The sequence below is a fragment of the Rattus norvegicus genome, chromosome 7 (assembly GCF_021556685.1).
Source record: "Rattus norvegicus strain SHRSP/BbbUtx chromosome 7, alternate assembly SHRSP_T2T, whole genome shotgun sequence".
Taxonomy (NCBI): domain Eukaryota; kingdom Metazoa; phylum Chordata; class Mammalia; order Rodentia; family Muridae; genus Rattus; species Rattus norvegicus.
In genome coordinates, this window is record NC_141540.1 from 48291586 (window position 1) to 48309637 (window position 18052).

The following is an 18052-nucleotide window of genomic DNA, read 5'->3' on the forward strand; positions in this document are numbered from 1 at the left end:
GACCTAAAGTGAGAATTAGCTCCCTAATACCACTTTACAGAACCTAGCCAGAATCCTTGAGGCTGTCAGAACTCAGCTGAGAAGCAAGGCCCAAATGCTTTTCTTTCACATAATTTGTAAATAGATGGCATGGGAGAGAAAGCCCAGAATCTTTTACCTCTGGCTAGACTTCTTACAGATTACAGGAAAGTAGCAGAACAGGGCCGTTGTGATTGTTATCCTTGCCTTTTAGTTGAGTGGGTTAGAAGACAGATGTTAGAATGGTGGGGGTGGGGGGAAGGAGGGTGTCCAATTTGTTTCGTTGTCTCTACGTGGGGCTTCCCCAGAACCACCCAACATCCCGCTGCTGTCCTAGCTCTGTGCGCTGGGAAGACGCAGCAGGCAGCCGCAGTGGCCTCTGCGTCATGGGGTGGTGGGGCGGAGAGGCGGCTCCCAGCCTGCAGACCTGGCTCGATCCTTGGCGCCCGGTCCCCGCCCGCAGCCACCCCCTCTCCCACGCAGCCTGTCGGGGAAGGCAGCACAGCGGGCTGGGCACGTGGGAGCCTCCGTCACACCCTCACTCATACACACACGCACACACACACACACATACACACACATACACACACGCACGCACACACACACATGCACACACACACACTCACATAACACACACACACACACACACACGCACACACACACACACACACACACGCGCGCGCGCGCGCGCGCGCGCGCCCCAGGAAACAAACGCCAGCATCCCGTGCAATATCCTGGCACACACAGGCGCTCACGAGTTTCTCGGTGCCAGCTTGCAGGACAGCGACTCCCGAAACCAAGCCTGCCCTTGGCAAGCTTTCTCTGGTCTCCAGACAGCTCCTCTGCGGCCTCCCGCACCATCACCTGGATCCGACCCTTTCGCCACCTAGGAACCTGGAAGCTCTAAAAGGTGCTGGCTCAAGAAGCACCAGAGGTAATGTCTCACTCTGGTGCTGGAGCACCGCCGGGGGTAGGGTGGGGCTCTCTATTAGCCACCCAGGAGTCCGGCGCCAAGAAGGAGAGCAGGATATGTGGATGGAGCTCCAGAAAGACTCAGGCTGAATCCTGGGGTGGGAGGAGGAAGGGCGATGGGAAATGTGGAAGGTGAGGCTGGTTTCTGAGGATAGGGCTCTGCGTTCTGCACCGGTGCAAACTGAGGTTCCGGTGGTGGGGGTCCGAGGCTGCACTTGTGGGGAGAAGCACGTGGTTCTAAACGTGCCGCCATCCTTCCTTACCTAAGTGGAAACTGCCTAGTGCATCCGTGGAGACCGGCTTGTTTCCAAATCAAGTTGGGGCTTGAAGGGTGGGGTTCAACAGGGCAAGTCCGAGAGGAAAGTTGGTGTCAGGGCAGAGATGCGCTCCCGGGAAAAATTGGGATTCAATATTCCTACGTGTGGGCGGTGAGGCTGGGAAACAGCGAGCCTCCTTCTTGAGGGCTTGTGGATCATTTGCAACAGCGACACAGACTATCAAGGCAGTGTATTCACGTGACCCGGATTTGATTCTCTCCGGCTTGAGACATCCTGTGATGGGCTGTTTGAAAACTGACCTTTAGGCGTACTCTCCGGCACGTGGCTGCTGTAGAAAGAGCAGCTTGGGGCTTCTCTGCGCATCCTGGAATCGAAATGGGTGGCAGAGAGGGTGGCGGAAAGGATGGTGGCACAGTGATTTTAAGGAACGATGGGAGAGGGACTAGGCATTCTTATGCCTTCTACAGAGTTGATCCACTTGGCAAGTCTGTGTGTGACAGCGCCGAAATAGATTAGAGCACACTGAAGCGAAAGCGATGCACTTTTAACTTGCGCACCAGCCTCTAGCAGAGGAATGAATCAGAATCTCAGAGGGATACTTGGGGGATCAGGGAGACCCACCTGCTTTCAAAGCCTCCACGCGTGGGAGTTCTTTTCCCGGGAGCTGAGACCTGTTATTGAACGTGCTCATTAGCATAACTAATCTAAGAAACATTCCCAGCACTAAGGCTTCACTCCCTATTCATTCTCCACCCTAGAGGAGAAAGGCTGGAGTAAGACTGGGCGGGGCCTGGAGGACAGCGTGGTGATGTAGTAACTGTTTGGGTGCTTATGCAAATAAGACTGAGCCATTGCCTCTGGTCCACCCTCCTAGTGTCCTCAGACCTTAGAGGTATACCCTTTCCTAGGTTTGAGTTCTTCCATGAAGAGCTGAGAAAAATGAGAAGAATGAAGGCTTTTCTTTGGGTGCTCCATTTGGGTTCATTTTAGTCCTCTCTGTAAAAGATATTTTATGACTCCTGTCCTCAGTAGCTTTCTGAAAAGCCAGGACCAGAGCAGACTCATCACGCTTCAGCCCCCGAGCGTCTCATCTTTAAAATACAGACATAATTACATCTTTTCCAGCTGGTACTACCCTAGAGTTTTTAAGGCACTTTATAAATACGTGATGGAATGGAGTTTCTTGTTTGTTCATTTACAGCTAAGTGTATTTCTCTCCCACTCACTTGAGACGATTTTATATTAGTCTATCAAGTTTAAAATTAAACCAACTATTTTTTTTCTCCAAGTGAAACTTGAAGACATTCCTTTTGTGTTATTAGGAGACATGAATTAACAAATTTTGAAAGGAAGTTAGTGTTTCCGTGTTTATTATTAAAGGATATATTATTGCAGATTACCTAGTTGGTTTAAGAATCACTGAATAATTACAATACATGCGAGCCCAAGTTGGATTTTTAATGGAAATGAAAAGGTGTTCATATATGTTTCTGGAAGACGAGTGTTTAGTCATCTAATTAACAATAAATGGGGAGTTATAAAACTAGATGATTTAGCTCCTTGGAGATACCAAAATAAAGACAGGATGCCTTTCTATAAATTATTGAAACATCTAAAAATAACTCAAAATAGATACTACACCTTGAGCTTTATGGTTATAGCCATACACTTCCCCGGTCTTAACCTGTGCATGTTAAAAATGTATAAATAGGAAATACATTGATGTTTCCCTAAACACTGGAAATAATAAGCAGCTAGATTTAAAGTATCATTTTCTTAGGGGAGCAAAGCTTATTAAAACCTCTTAGTTTTTCCTTTTACTTCTTCATTTATCACTCAATGTTTAGTGGTTATGTTAATTTTTATCACTAAACATTCAGCATTGGATACAATGATATATTAATATGCAGAGTTGGCTATAAGTGATTTCTGAGCAAATGGAACTATTAAAAACTCCTTTGGCATAGTCTGATGCTTGAAAGTTATGGGCATTTTCACAGCCAGAATTTTTTGACTTAGTCTTAATTTATTAATAATATTACTGCTTTGCTGGTATTTAGTAATTCCTGATAAGCATTTTATGCTGATATGTGAGTTGTGATCAGTAGTTATCATTTTCTCTGAAGATTGGCAACCCTTACAATAGGGTTGAAGGACAGTTTTTAATGAACTGTACTACTTAACATAGGACAAAGAGTCTTGATGGCCAGGTTATTTTATTTTATTTTAAATTAATGCAAAAATCTGCCCTTTGAGTATGACTGAATGTTATCTCTGTGTAGAATGTTCACCTTAGAAGCTTTCTCATGCATCCGACTGGAAATGATCACAAAGTTGACTCAGAGAGTATAAGAAGACAGAATCATACTCACATGTTTCGTGTAGTTGTGGAAACTGAGAAAGTTTTAGAAAGAACTACTTGGTAATATTTATCAGAATTAGAAAATCAGTTTTGATAAATCAGTTTCCCTTTCAGGATTTATTCTATAGGTTCATAAATGGGAGATACACCAAAACAATTTATTGGAATCTTCTAATGTAGATGATCGGATACAACATGTGTCTATAGACACAAGGAGTATTGTATAGTTATTAAATGAAGTCTACTATGTTAAGAACAAAAGTGTTCACTTTTAATATTAAAAGCAAGGGAAATGCAGATCTAGAATTAAATGGGTGTGTGAAAAGAAACAGGTCAGAGAAGAAATGATTGTAAAATGAAAGATGCAAAGAGAGGCTTCTGGGAGAATTCTGTTCAGGCATCAATCCAAGCAATCAACTTAATGAACTACAAAAGTCAAAGAATATTTAGCCTTATTACTGTTGTTACCAAATTTGCAAAGAAATTTACTCTTTCAATAAATTTTCCCCATTTGTTTTATTATTACAATTACATCATTTTCCCCTTCCCTTCTTCCAAACTCTCCCGGACAGATCTCTTTGTTTTCTTTCAAATTCATGATCTTCTTATTTTTTAATTGATTGTTGCTATATACATACATACTTACAAAGCCTTACAATGTTACATGTATGCATATTTTCTCAGTTCATCATTTGGTATTGGATAACCAATTGGTGAGATCTTCCCTGGGTAAGACTGTTTCTTCTGCAAAGCACTGCTATACCTCAGGCTCAAAGAACCTTGAGGAAGAAGGGATAGAAGAAATTTAAGAGCAAGAGGACCAGGAAGTTTGCTCTGAGACTATTTCTGTTGGGAATGTCAGAAACTACATCCACAAAGTCACCAATATGACTACCTAAAAAAGGACACAAAAATAGACATGGTAAAGTAGTTGGGGGGAAAGCCTAAAAGACCTTAGTATTATTTTTATTTTTATTTTTATTTTTTTGGTTCAGAGCTGGGGACCGAACCCAGGGCCTTGCGCTTCCTAGGCAAGCGCTCTACCACTGAGCTAAAATCCTCAACCCCTAGTATTATTTTTATAATAAAATTGTATAGGAAGAAATTTTAGATATAAGTTGCTACCTACCTTTATCACAGTTTCATTTAGAGTGGGTATAACACACACACACACACACACACACACACAAACATTCATGGATGTAAGATTTTAATTTTAGTTTTGAGACACTTACTAAATCATATGTAATTGTTAGAGAATGACAGAATGTGCTTATGAGTTAAAATAATGACAGCAATAAGAAAACTTTCTTGCCTCTGTTTACTTCTTTTTAAAAAAAAACATACTATAAAAATCATTCTCAAAATATCGAGCTTGCTGTAATCATACCGCAGAAACTTTCCATCAGACAGAAAATCCCAGGATTGCTTTTCATGACTAAAGCCACTGCTTTCCAAGAAGGTCAAATAATAGAACCACGCAGTAAATTTCGCCTTTCTACACATAGAGTTGTCTTCATATTTACTCTGATTCTTATGTGTCCCAGTAGTTTACTCCACGGCTTGGGTGCATTGGAGTGTAATCATTCGCTCACAGGATGACATCTGGGTTATTGGAAATCTGGAGCTATAGTGAGCAAAGTTGCTAGAAAGACTCCTGCACAGGTTTGTTCTTTCTCTCTTTCTTTCTTTCTTTCTTTCTTTCTTTCTTTCTTTCTTTCTTTCTTTCTTTCTTTCTTCCTTCCTTCCTTCCTTCCTTCCTCTCTCTCTCTCTCTCTCTCTCTCTCTCTCTCTCTCTCTCTCTTTCTTTCTTTTTCTTTATGGAACATACCTTTCAATTTATCTGGGGCAGGTGCTTAAGGTTGTAATTGTTAAGTCACATAGTAATTGCATGCTCAATTTTAAAAGTTTCTGTAAGAGAAGTGCCCAAGTGTTTTCTGGAGTGGTGGCCATAGTTCACATTCTTACAAAGGACAAATGAATGATCCACTTTTAATTCTGAAAGAATTTCGCCTTTCTGACCGGTATGTAGTGGCATTTCTTTGTGGCTTTGTTTCCCTATTTCAGGTTAACATTGAATCTTAGCTCATGTGTTTGCCCTGCACATAATATTCAATGGAATGACCCAGTAGGTTCCTCGCCCACTTTGTACTTTGTATTTTTAATGAGCGAACTGAAGGACATTTATGTACCCAAAGTACTAGACTTTTTCTCAATGTGTGGTCGTCAAACATTTCGTCTGTGGGGACCAAGTTTCGTTCCTTGCTCTTGCTAGGCAAGTGCTTTACCACTTAGTTAAAAGGTCAGTACCTTTTCTCTTAATCTTCAGCTTGTTTCTTTATTATCTTTCCTTAATTAATTAATAAGTAATAGAATTTCATCATTTTCCACTTCCCTGTCCCCAATCCCTCTTGCCCAACCTCTCCTATATTCTGTCTTCATCCCCCAGATTGATGGCATCTTTTTTGATTACTACTGTTTTATATGTATACACATACGGATATATACAATCCACTGAGTTTATTGACTGTGGGCTGTGTGTATATCATTTCGGGACTCACCGTTTTGTATTAGATAGACAATGATGGGGCATATCCATGGGAGAGACAAATTTTCCCTCTCTCAAAGTCATTAGTTGCATGTATGTAGTTCTTTGGTTAAAGGTGAGACAGGCCCTCTTGAGATATCCTTCCCCTGTACTCATGTGAGGTTTAGCCATCTATATTGTTGTGATATCATGGATGTAGTTTCCCCGTCATTTCTAGGAGATGCAGTTTAACAGCACATTTTCTCATATTCTGGCTTGTATAACCTTCTGCCCTCTTTCTTCCAATGTTTCATGAGCTTTAGGTGCAGGGATTGTGTGGTAGATGTGTCCTTTGGGGTGAGTGCCACACAGTCAATTCACCTCTGTATTAGTTTGTTGCTGTTGATGTTTTTATTGCTTATTTTTTATCATCTTAACAGGTCTTTTCATAGTGGTAAATGGTTTATATTTTGAAAGGTAGTGTATTAATGCGTTGCTTTTGATGTTTCCTTTGAGATCTCTCAGCTCTAGATCTCAAAGATTCTTTCCCCTTGTTATGTGTTTTATATTCAAAGTTATAAAACATTTTGAGTTAGCTTTTATGTATTATTTTAGGCTTGGTTCACTTAGAGTTGTAGTTTTGAATAAGGGTGTTGAATTGTTTCCAGATTAATTTTTTAAAATAGCTGTAGTTTTCTCATTGGCATTACCTTCATATTTTATCAAAAATTCTCTAGGCACATTCTATCCATGCACATGTTTTTCAGGATAGAGTATTCTGTTCCACTGATTTATGAATCTGCTTTTGTATGAACCTCCATTCAAACTTTTCATTTGTAATCAGTTATATTTGTTGTGTGTAGTTTGTATTCTCAGTTCTACTTCAGGTCTTAAAAATTATGGCTTTACATTTCTTGCCACAGTCTTTCTGCTATGGGAATTCTTCTCTTTAACCTATCACATTGCTTCCTGTGTATTATTTATGTTTGGTTTGTTGGATAAACATTTTTCAGGGTGCTTAGAATTTTTCTTTTTCCTTTTCCTTTTTTCTCAAAGTACGACATGTAGTTTTGCTGGATATATTAGTCCAGGCTGACTGCCATTGACCTGTAGGATTTGAAAAGCATTACTCCAGGTACTTCTTGCTTTCAAAGTTTCAAAATATATTTCAGCTGTTCTGTTGTGTTTTCCTTTATATGTGCCTTGAACTTTGAACTTATTAATTTATTTTGCAATTTTCAATACATTTTCTTTGCTTTGTATGCCTAATGTGAATACCTAATGTATTAATTGCAAAATATCACAGGTGTTTTCTAGACTTGTTGACTTGGTGAACTGTGTGCTTCTTATATCTATTTGAGTATGTCTTTCCTTAGTTTGTAGAAGTTTTGTTCTATGATGTTCTTGAAGAACTGGTCTATGCATTGACTTGGTGACTTGAAGTTTTTCTCCTTTATCTATGCTGTTCTTTTTTTCCTCATGGTGTTTGGTGTCTCACATTTCTTGGATTCTGGATTATCTGTTTCCAGAAGTCAATGTTTTCTTGCAGTCACCTATTCCCTCTAACTCATGCCTTTCCCCATCCTCTTCTATAATGATCCTCGAATCTTGGGAGTCAGCATCCAGTGTATATTCTGTCACTCTGTCTCTGTTTCTCTCTCTCTCTCTCTCTCTCTCTCTCTCTCTCTCTCTCTCTCTCTCTCTCCTGCAAATAGAAGCTTATCACATGAGGGTTGTGAGATCTATAGATCTATTAATATAAATTGTGTGTCACTAGGAGTCAGTCAAATACTATGTCCAGTTAGTAGAGTAATAAAAGTAGGTTCCCTATGGGGCCAATGTGCTCTCTATCCATAGATTTTTTTGGCTTGATAATGGTGCTGGATAAGGGTTTCTTCTTGATAAATGAAATGCAAATCTAACCAGAGAGTAGTTGTTTGCTGTCATGATGTTTGTGCCACTTTGTACCCCTGGTCATTTCTTGGTGGGTTGTTATTGCTGTAACCAACAGGGTTCACAGATGGGCATGATTAATGATTACTTTCTTGATCGTGAAAATAGTACTCAGAGCATCATGGAAGCTAACTAGGCGGGATAGAGCTTTAAGGTGTATACAAAACTAATTTTGCCATGTTCTATTATGCTAGTATTTGGTCCTTTCTACTCCAGTAGGATTTAATTGGCAAGTTCTGGATGGTAATCGAGAGCAACAATAGTAGCTTGCAGTGTTGGGAGGTTGGTCTATGGAAACTGACTGGCTAGCAAATTTAAAGAAGTAACCAATTTCTGGCACCATACTTAAAAAAATATTTTATTTATTTACATTTCAAATGTTGTCCCCTCTTCTTGATTTCCCCTCTGCAAACCCCTCATCCCATACCCCCTTCCTTCTTCCTCTAAGAAGGTGCCCCCACCCACTATGCCCGACCCCTCTAGCATCGCCCTTCACTGGGGCAACAAGCCTTAGAGGACCAAGTGCATCCCCTCCCATTGATGCCAGAGAAGGCAATCTTCTGCTGCATATGTAGCTGGAGCCATGTGTCCCTCCATGTATAATCTTTGGTGGTTAAGTCTTTAGGAGTTCTAAGGGATCTGGTTAGTTGATATTGTCTTTCTTCCTATGGGGTTGCAATCCCCTTGAGCTTCTAAGTCCTTCCCCTTCCAGTGGGGTCCCTAGGCTCAGTCGGATGGTTTGCTGTGAGTTCCTGCATCTGTCTTAGTCAGGTACTGGCAGAGTCTCTCAGAAGACAGCCATACCAGGATCTTATCTGCAAGCAATTCTTGGCATTAGCAATAGTGTCTGGGTTTGGTGTCTGCAGATGGGATGGATCCCAAGGACATCTCTGGATGTCCTTTCCTTCAGTCTCTGCTCCATTTTGTGGCCCTATGTTTCCATTAGACAGGAAAAATTCTGGGTTATAAATTTTGAGATGGGTGGGTGACTACATCCCTCAGCTGGGGATCTACTGGAAGTGGTACGTTCAGGTTCTCTCTCTCCTCTGTTGGGTATTTTGACTAATGTCATCTCCATTGGGTCCTGGGAACAAACCTCTTGCATCGCTGGTGTTTGGGACTTTCTAGTGGTTTCTACTAATCCCCACCAACCCCTCCACCCACTGCTACATATTTTTATTCATTCTCCTGGCCCTTTGGACTTCTCTCCTGTTCCTTCCCATACCTGATCCTGCCCCTCCTTTTTCTCTTCACCTCCACTCTCCTATCCAGGTTCTTCCCTTTCCCTACCCCCCATGATTATTTTGTTTCCTCTTCTAAGTGAGATTGAAGCATTCACACTTTGGCCTCCTTTGTTGTTAAGCTTCACATGGTATGAGTTGTATCATGGGTATTTTGAGCATTTGGGCTAATATCCACTTGTCAGTGAGTACATATCATGTATGTCCTTTTTGTTCTGGGTTACCTCACTCAGGATGATATTTTCTAGTTCCATCCATTCACCTGTAAAGTTCATGAAGTTGTCATTTTTAATGGCTGAGTTGTATTCCATTGTGAAAATGTACCACATTTCCTGTTTGACAGCTTCTTGTGTTCAGTACTTCACTGTGACTCTGTGTAGAGTTAACTCCATTCTAATTATTTTTATTTATATGTGTGAAGCTCTTATAGTAGTAGGTTTCCATATTTCCTTTTTGAAGGGTCTTCATTTATCCATTTTCCTGCCTCATCCTATATTCTGTCTTTCATTTTCCATTCAGTTTAACACTTCCTACTCCATGATTCTCTTTTAACCCTGTATACAAGTGTTTCTTCCCCACTCTAGTGTAAGCCTGTTCAATGGCCTGTTAGTGATATGCTGACATCTATTAACTTTTAATGTCTTATGTTCAGCATAATTTTCCTCATATCTATTCAAATTATTTCAAACAGAAATAGAATTTACACCTGTAATGTTGACTACTATTTCATAGTGTGAACTTGGTTGTTTGTTTAATTATTCACTCATTTAGGCATACTTAAGATTTCTGCTTTGGGGTCTTCTGTGGGTAAATAATTGTTATGAACATTGTGCGCACGCGTACGTGTGTGTGTGTGTGTGTGTGTGTGTGTGTGTGTGCTTGGGTTATAAACAGTGTAAGTTTTGTAAGTTTTTATTTCTCTAGTATATACAACTGAATGCAGACAGTGATCACTCTAAGAATTTTATTGTTAGGTTCATAAATATTGGTATAGTTTTATTCATATTAGATGCGGCATTTTATGCTGTCACCTATAATATATAATATGGTCGTTTCTTTACAATATCACCAGTATTGGTGTAAATAATTTTTAATATTGAGTTATTCTGATAGAGTATGTCAGAGCCTATATTTAATAAATATAGATTATGATTTTTGGATTTTCATTTGTAAAATATATTCACTCTCAACTTTTAACATGCCATTTGGTTATCTTTTTGTTTAATGCAACAGATACAGATATAGTGGGATATAATTTATAAAAGAAATTTTTAGATTGAAATCTACATACATAAAATATTTATTATTTTTCGACATCATTATTTCAGTATCTCATAAATTTTTCATCTGTTTCCTTTTTGAAATATTTTGCCACATGAGAGTGAACAGCAAAGTCTGCCATTTTCATGCTAAGAACTATAATAAGGCTTAAAATTTTTCTTTCACTCTGGTAGTTTGTACTTTATATACTATGTGTTAAAATTAGAAAATGTACTTAATTGAATCCAGGATAGTTTTCAAATTCAATACTCAGATTACTATGTAAAGAAAAATTTAGCCAGTAAAATTTTAATATGTTAAAATTTAAATGTCCTCATTAGATTCATGGGTGTTCTAGTGCATTATGAGCATAGAGCTTTTGCAACTGCCAAAGCTTAGCCAGTTCTAGCTGGTCTGTCAGAACTATCCCTTGATGCAGTGCAGGATTTATAAATCAGTGCAGCTTCTCAAATTGTATTTTAGTTCAGTGTAGTCAAGCCTGTAGGAGCTATCCTTGATATATCTATAAGATTCACGTGTCTCTCTGTCTGCAGTGTCTCGCATATTTTCATTACATGTGTGAATTAAAACGTATTTTCAGAGTTTAAAAAGAGCCTGGTCCAAAAAGTGAGTTATAAGATATGAGGCACAGAGAAACCCAGCCTCAGTGAAAGTAAGATAAAATAAAACAAAATTTAAAAAGAAGCATATATATATATATGTATATATATGTATATATATATATGTACACACACACACACACGACAGGTTATAATAGTTAGGAGCTAAAAACTCATGTGGAGCAAAAAATTCAAAGTACTGACGTAAGTCTGTAATGAAAATATTAGTGTGAACCCCTGGCAATGGACAAAGAGACACCTTGTTCATGGTGTTGTTCTTATATCAATCAGGGACAGAGCAGCTAGGAGTCCTTCGTTTATCCTAGCTTGGTAACTGACTTGATGGCCAAGGCTGTTTTATGCCAAGGATGCCGTTTTGGTGAGGTATGGTACCCACGCTTTTCTGTGGGTAGAAGGTCACCGTTATTCTGTTATTGCAAAGTGGCCATACTAGATTCTTTCCTACAGCCTACGACCTCACTAGCTCCAGAAAGCTGGCTAGTTCCAGGTACGATTTCCCTCCTGCTGATTGGCCTTAAGTCCAACTAGACTGAAGTTGGTTGTCCCAACCTGCGAGTGTCACACTTGCCAACTCAGAGCCCTGAATCTAGGCTGGGTAGTAGCCAAACTGCTCATCATGCTGTCTTTCTCTTATCTGTACCACCAGGGTGAGTTCTTCAGCATTGCTGTCTACTTTGAACAGGCTAGCAAGTGCAGCCATGGGCAGAGCACCATGCCACCCACAGACCTCAGCTCCTCTGCTCAACACAGGTTGACAATAGGCACTGGTTTGCCACCATGCTACCCAGGGCACACAGAGGATATCACCCAGTGGCATGCTAGCCTCACGGCCAACCTACGTCTAGAGCCCCCATAATGTGCAAGTATGTGGTGGACAGAAGGGAGAGGAACAGAAGTAGAGCAGCTTATTATGAAAAGCTTTGGAACTGGAGACTCAAGGGTGAAAAGGAATAGCCTGTCGTGAGTGACCAGCTCTAGCACCTCGGGTCATGGTGAGCACCCAGACTGAGCTGCCACTTCTGAGTCCTTGGCCGCAGGGGTCAGTGTCAATGACTATAGTTTATATTTTCACTACAGAGCATGGGGATGTCTTTGGTTGGGGTAGCTGCAAGGAGCCACATGGATGTCCTGGAGTAGTACATAACTGACCCTCCCCTTCACTGGCTGTGGAGCTCTGGAGAGCCAGCCCCATCTCTCATCACAGCCAGCACTTTGGAGAGTAGGCACTGTGTCTCGTTCAGGCAGCACAGTAGATCTGGTACTTGTGACTGGGCTGTGAGAGATCTGACTCAAGCAGAGCTGCCTACAGGGTGGTGAGTGCTGGAGAATTAATCCTGTCCCTCACCAGCTTCAAACATTTAAGAAAGCAGGCCCTGCCTGGACAACACAACAGGGCTGACCCTGGTGGTGAGGCATAGGTGAACAGATCCTGACAGAGAGAACATGGAAGAGCTGGTTGCAGCACTCCTCTCTCTACCTTGAGGTGGTATGGATGTGGAGGTGATGCCTTCTCTCTTTCATCCCTAGCCACCTCCACAGAGATGGCCCAGGGGTCATAAGAGTGGGTGAGGTGGCCCTGTTCCATGTTGGCTATAGCACTAGGAAGAGAGGACCCTGTACCTCGCCTGGGCAGCACAGTAGATCTGGCTCTGGAGGCATGGATGCCAGTGAGCCATCCCAGAGGGCAAGAGAGTAGAAGAGTTGACCCTACCTATTGTTGATGACTACATTGGCTAGCATAGGCAAAGTAGTGAGCAGTGCTGGAGCGCTCACCCTGGTTGGACAGATAAGTGTACAGCTTAGCTACTCTCCAGGCCCAGATCCAGGGCTCTGTCTTGTCTCACGTCAAAATCTGTATCATCTGCAAATGGAGTATGTGAAAGGGCCAGTCCTGCTGATCCAAAGCTTCAGGACCTCCAAGACACAGGGCAACATCAGGATAAGCAAGAGGAGGCCCAGTGAGGATCCAGTATTGATAGTGTCACAAAAGCCAGGGACCATTAACCAGACCAATGGCTCATTGCAGTGAACATTTGCAAGGGACAGTGTGTGGACAGAAGCATACACTGTGAGATACAATGTGACATCATATAGATTCCATGGTGAGATGTTTTTCCATTCTTTAGAGAGAGAGAGAGAGAGAGAGAGAGTCAATGTTGCAAGACCTTCTAATGGATATGAGGAGATGAAGAGATGAACAGGACTGGGGTACAGGATGTGAAACTCAAAAGAATCAATACAACATTTTTTAAAAGAAGAAAAGAAAATACTTGTGTGGCCTGGGAAGGAGGAGGAGGGAGAGGAAGAAAAGCATAGAGAAGACCAAATATCAAATTCATGACAAAAAGAAAGAAAAGAAAAAGTGCTTTTTAAAAAGCCAATGGGATATCAGCAATTACTTTATACCAGTAAAGTTGGTGAAATAGACAAAAGACACAAAGAGGTAATTTAAGTTGTTGTGTATCAGAGAGATGAATTGAATTTCTAAATTAAATATATATATATTCTGAAAAGAAACTCAGTTGCAGATGGCTTTATTGGTGAATGCTGCCAAACACTCAGAAAGAAACAAAACTGATTCCACACATTTTCTTTCAGAAAAATAAAAGAAAACCGTGACAAAACTCATTTTAAAAAAGTATTAAAGCTAAAAAAGCAAAACGTAAGACAAACATTACAGACTCACATTCTTAAAAATATCTGTAGTGAAGCATTCACTTGTATGTGTTTCTGTGATCACAATTTGCTATGAGGAGAAGCGTCTTTGATAAGTGTGGTACCCACACTAATCTGTGGAAGTGAGGATATAATTTAGAATGTAGTAAGGAGATATTCTGTTCTAGCAGGTGGCCATACTATATTCTTCTCTGCAGTTGATAACCTCACGAGCTCCACAGAGCTGGCATGATGTCCCTCCTGTTGAGAGGTCTTACGTCCCACTAGATCTCAGTTGGTTGTGCGAACTTGTGAGGGTCACACTTGCTTCTTTGCTTGTTACATTTCCTAGGTGCTGCAGCTGGGTAGGACTGTCAATCACCTTCCCCTCAGTCAGCTTGCATAGCATTTCTGGAGCTGTGGAAACTAAAGCCCAAGCCAAAAAGCTTCAAGTGAGGTAAAGCTCAAGTCATCTGCATCCTGTGTCCTACACGTGTGGTATTTTCAGCCATGGAGGCCCATAATCAGTCCTTAAGAGGAAAAAAATGGTAATATAGATGACTATATTGTTTTGAGAGTGACTTGAACTGATCAACTATTTGAGAGGAAGTTTCTTGTGCCTGGAAACAATGAACAGGTGAACAGTTTCTGGGGAGCTCAATTGCAAGTGACAGTTCTAGATTCTGGTTCCTGTATCTATGGTTCAGGAGACATCACAGAAATACTATGAGAGCCAGAATACTGAGCAGTCTCCTATGAAACATGCTTTCCTAGAAATAGTCACATAAATAAGGCTGGAACAAAGACAATATCCATGGACATGTTAATATAGAAGTGAGTAGATTTTTGTGGGGTCTCATCTCTAGACAAGGAACTACAAGTAATGATTGCTAGGAGGAGAATGAACCTTCTTAATAGTTACTAGGAGACTGACAGAAGAGTCTGTCTTGAAACAATGTATACAACAAAAAGAAAATTAAGTTCAGAAGGCTGTATTTATATTTGCATGTGCTCATATACAACACACACACACATACACACACACACACACACACACACACACACACAGACCCACAAATACTATTCAAACAAAAAGAAGCTGTTATAACCACTTCAGAGGGGGCAGGCAAGAGTAATGTTGGAGGAAGAAATTGAGAAATAAAATTGTTGGGGTTGGGGATTTAGCTCAGTGGTAGAGTGCTTGCCTAGCAAGCGCAAGGCCCTGGGTTCGGTCCCCAGCTCCGAAAAAAAGAAGAGAAAAAAAATTGTTGCAACTTACTTTCAATTAAAATATATTTAAAAAATAAAATATACTGGAGCTATGTCTTAAAAATAATTTTCGCAGATTTGTTCTACTGGTACCTTATACATAAAATACGTGGATTAAAATGCAGATTAAATTACATGTAAATGTAACTAAAATTAAAGTAACTAGGATACATTCATTAAAGTGTATTATAAAACATTGTCTGGGAAAATTGATGAAGACGCTTGTAAATGCAACCAGCCAAGTTGGTGAACTGGAAAATCCAAACTTTCAGTTGCCATATATATATATATATATATATATATATATATATATATATATATATATATATATATATTTAGGTTAAAATTTAAGTGTTTCCTAGGAATTTTATTCTGACAAATTGTATGTGAAGAGAATTAAATCAACCCATAAAATGTCTTGATGGGAAAATCCAAGTATGAATTTAAATGATGAAGCCCTCGGCATGCTTTACAAGTAGGAATTCTTATACACAGATTAACAGAAAGATAAAAGGATCTGACCTTCAGAAGTGCCGCGTCATTTAGAGTTCTCGCTTGCAGGTTGTAGAAAGTCATGCTGGCAAAGAAGCAAGTGAGCAACAGCAAACAGATGCCAGCAGGGCTGCAGGCTTCAGAGACACAACAGGGTGCTTGGCAATGCGGTGCAAAGGGTAAAGAATGAACGAGCCTCTGAGAGTCAGCAAGCAGGATCCATGACTACAGGAGCAGTTGTGTTCTGCCCATGGCACCCTTGACAGAACCTAAAGAGCCACCCACTTTTTGATAATGTTGTGTCTCCTTACTATTCACATCACAAATAAGGAAGATGATCAAATAGGACAAATATGGAGCATCCTTGTCCAAGACGGTCATGGTAGTTTTTTTCTTCAGTTGTCACACATCCATTGTTGTGATACTTAGCTGCTGTTTCCTTTAAAAATGGGATGTATCTATTTGTTTTTATTTTTGTTTAAATATTAGCTTGTACTGGAATACGGTGACGTAAGTGTTTAATCCAAGCACTTGGGACACAGAGGCAGGCAGATCTCTGTGAGTTTGAGGCCAGCCTGGTCTACATAATGAGTACCGGGATAGCTAGAGCTGCATAGGGAGACTCTTTCTCAACACTCAGTCCAAACAAACAAGCAAACAAACACAACCTTTTTAAAAACTAACAAAGTAAGTGGCTTCATTATAGTGTTTCCATGCATTCTCTGTATCAGGTTTTTATCTTTTCCTGCTCCTGTCTTGGACCACCCTTTGTACCTCTAGTATCAGTGGATTCTCAGTGTGTCCCATTCTGCTCTCAAATACAAGTGTCTACCATCTTCTCTAACTCCCATCCTTAAAACCTCCTCTCTCAAATGGATCCCTTTCTTGGTTCGTGGCTTCATCCCCATTCTCTTTGATATAAATATGAATATGTAATACTAGAAAGTAAGGCCTGCATGACAAAGAACACGTGGCATTTGTCTAAGTCTTGTATGGTTCACTTAATACAATTTCTTTTCCAGATATATCCATTTTCCTATAAATTGCATAATTTGATTTTTCTTTGTGGCCGAGTAAAATTCTACTGTGAATATGCACTCTATATCCATTATCAATTCATCAATTGATAGACATCTTAGCTAGTTCTATTTCATGGCTGTGTTGAGTAGCGCAGTGATAAATGTAGGTGTATAAATATCTTTGTAGCCAGATATAGTCATTTGGTTGTATGTGAAGGATTGGAATATCTGACCTTATACTTCTATTTTTAATGTTATTGAGAAAAACTTCAAAGTGATTTTTATAATGGCTACACCAGCTTACAGTCATATCATGCACACATAGGGTTTCTTTTTGTTAATATACTTCCTACATTTTAAATATTTATTGACCATATGTATCTCTTCTTTTGAAAACTTCCTGATTAGTTTGTTGGCCTATTTATTTTTGGGAGATTCTTTTCTGCTAGCTTTTTTTTGTTTTGTTTTTAACTTTGTAGTTCCTTACATATTCTTGATATTAGAGTCATATCTTCAGTTTAGCTTGCCAAGATTTTTCTCCCATTCTGTGAACTGTTCACTGTGATGGCACTTTTCTTTCTGTGCATACTTTTGAAAATTTTATGGAACTTGAAAAGCTTTTATGTAACTTTATTAATTAAAGGTTGTTTCCTGTGCTCTTAGGGTTGTATCAAGGAACTTCTTGCTTGTAACTTGAGGGGCATCACCTGTTTTCTTCTAGAAGCTTCAGTGTTTCAGATTTTATGTAAAGGACTTTCATCATTAAGATTGATTGATTTTATGGAATGTCAGCACTATATGTTGAATAGGCTTCTTTTCCAACTTCATAAAAAATAATGGCCATGGCTGTGTGGGTATGATTCCAGGTCCTCTCTTATATTCCATAAGTCTAGATATTTATCTTATCCAGGTCAGTGTGAATTTCGTTGTGAACCTGCTTCTGACCAATAAGTCATTTTCAAATTTGGCTCAGAGGCTCACTGGTATGTTTGCTTGGACTAATCTTCTGTAGGCTAGTGTTGTTAATCCATGTTTATAATATAGACAGTGGGAGCGAAAATTTTGGAAAGGATTCATCTAGAACAAATACAGTGACCTGAATCAGAATGCTAGTTTCTCTCCTAACTGGTTAAGGTGGAGTCTTTCAGGCCACCGTATTGGGGATCATTGTGCAGTAATATAGCTAGTAATAACCGGTGCAACAAATGTCTATGAAAACATAATTCACAGTAGTAGACCAATGAATCACACACAATTAAAACTTTTGCCTTTTTTTTGTTTGAAATCAGTAGGTTTTTAAGGTGACCCACTATGAGGAAATAGAACATAGTATTTAGGACAAATAAACTGGGTTTGGTGTCTGCA

General features: G+C 39.9%; 1 protein-coding gene and 1 non-coding gene across 3 annotated transcripts in view; both read left to right on the forward strand.

Annotated features, from left to right (window-relative positions):
* The first annotated feature begins 383 nt into the window (after positions 1-383).
* The window catches only part of Slc6a15 (solute carrier family 6 member 15), a 54245-nt gene continuing 36576 nt past the window's right edge, over positions 384-18052 (forward strand). Inside the window, exons 1-2 of one of the 2 annotated variants that reach the window (XM_087555932.1) lie at positions 384-952; positions 14260-14364. The gene's annotated coding sequence lies outside the window, so the exon portion shown is untranslated. 2 annotated transcript variants of the gene reach the window in all.
* Positions 11464-11607, forward strand: LOC120093967 (small nucleolar RNA SNORA48). The gene has a single exon (XR_015626242.1). It is a non-coding gene; the product is annotated as a small nucleolar RNA SNORA48 (small nucleolar RNA).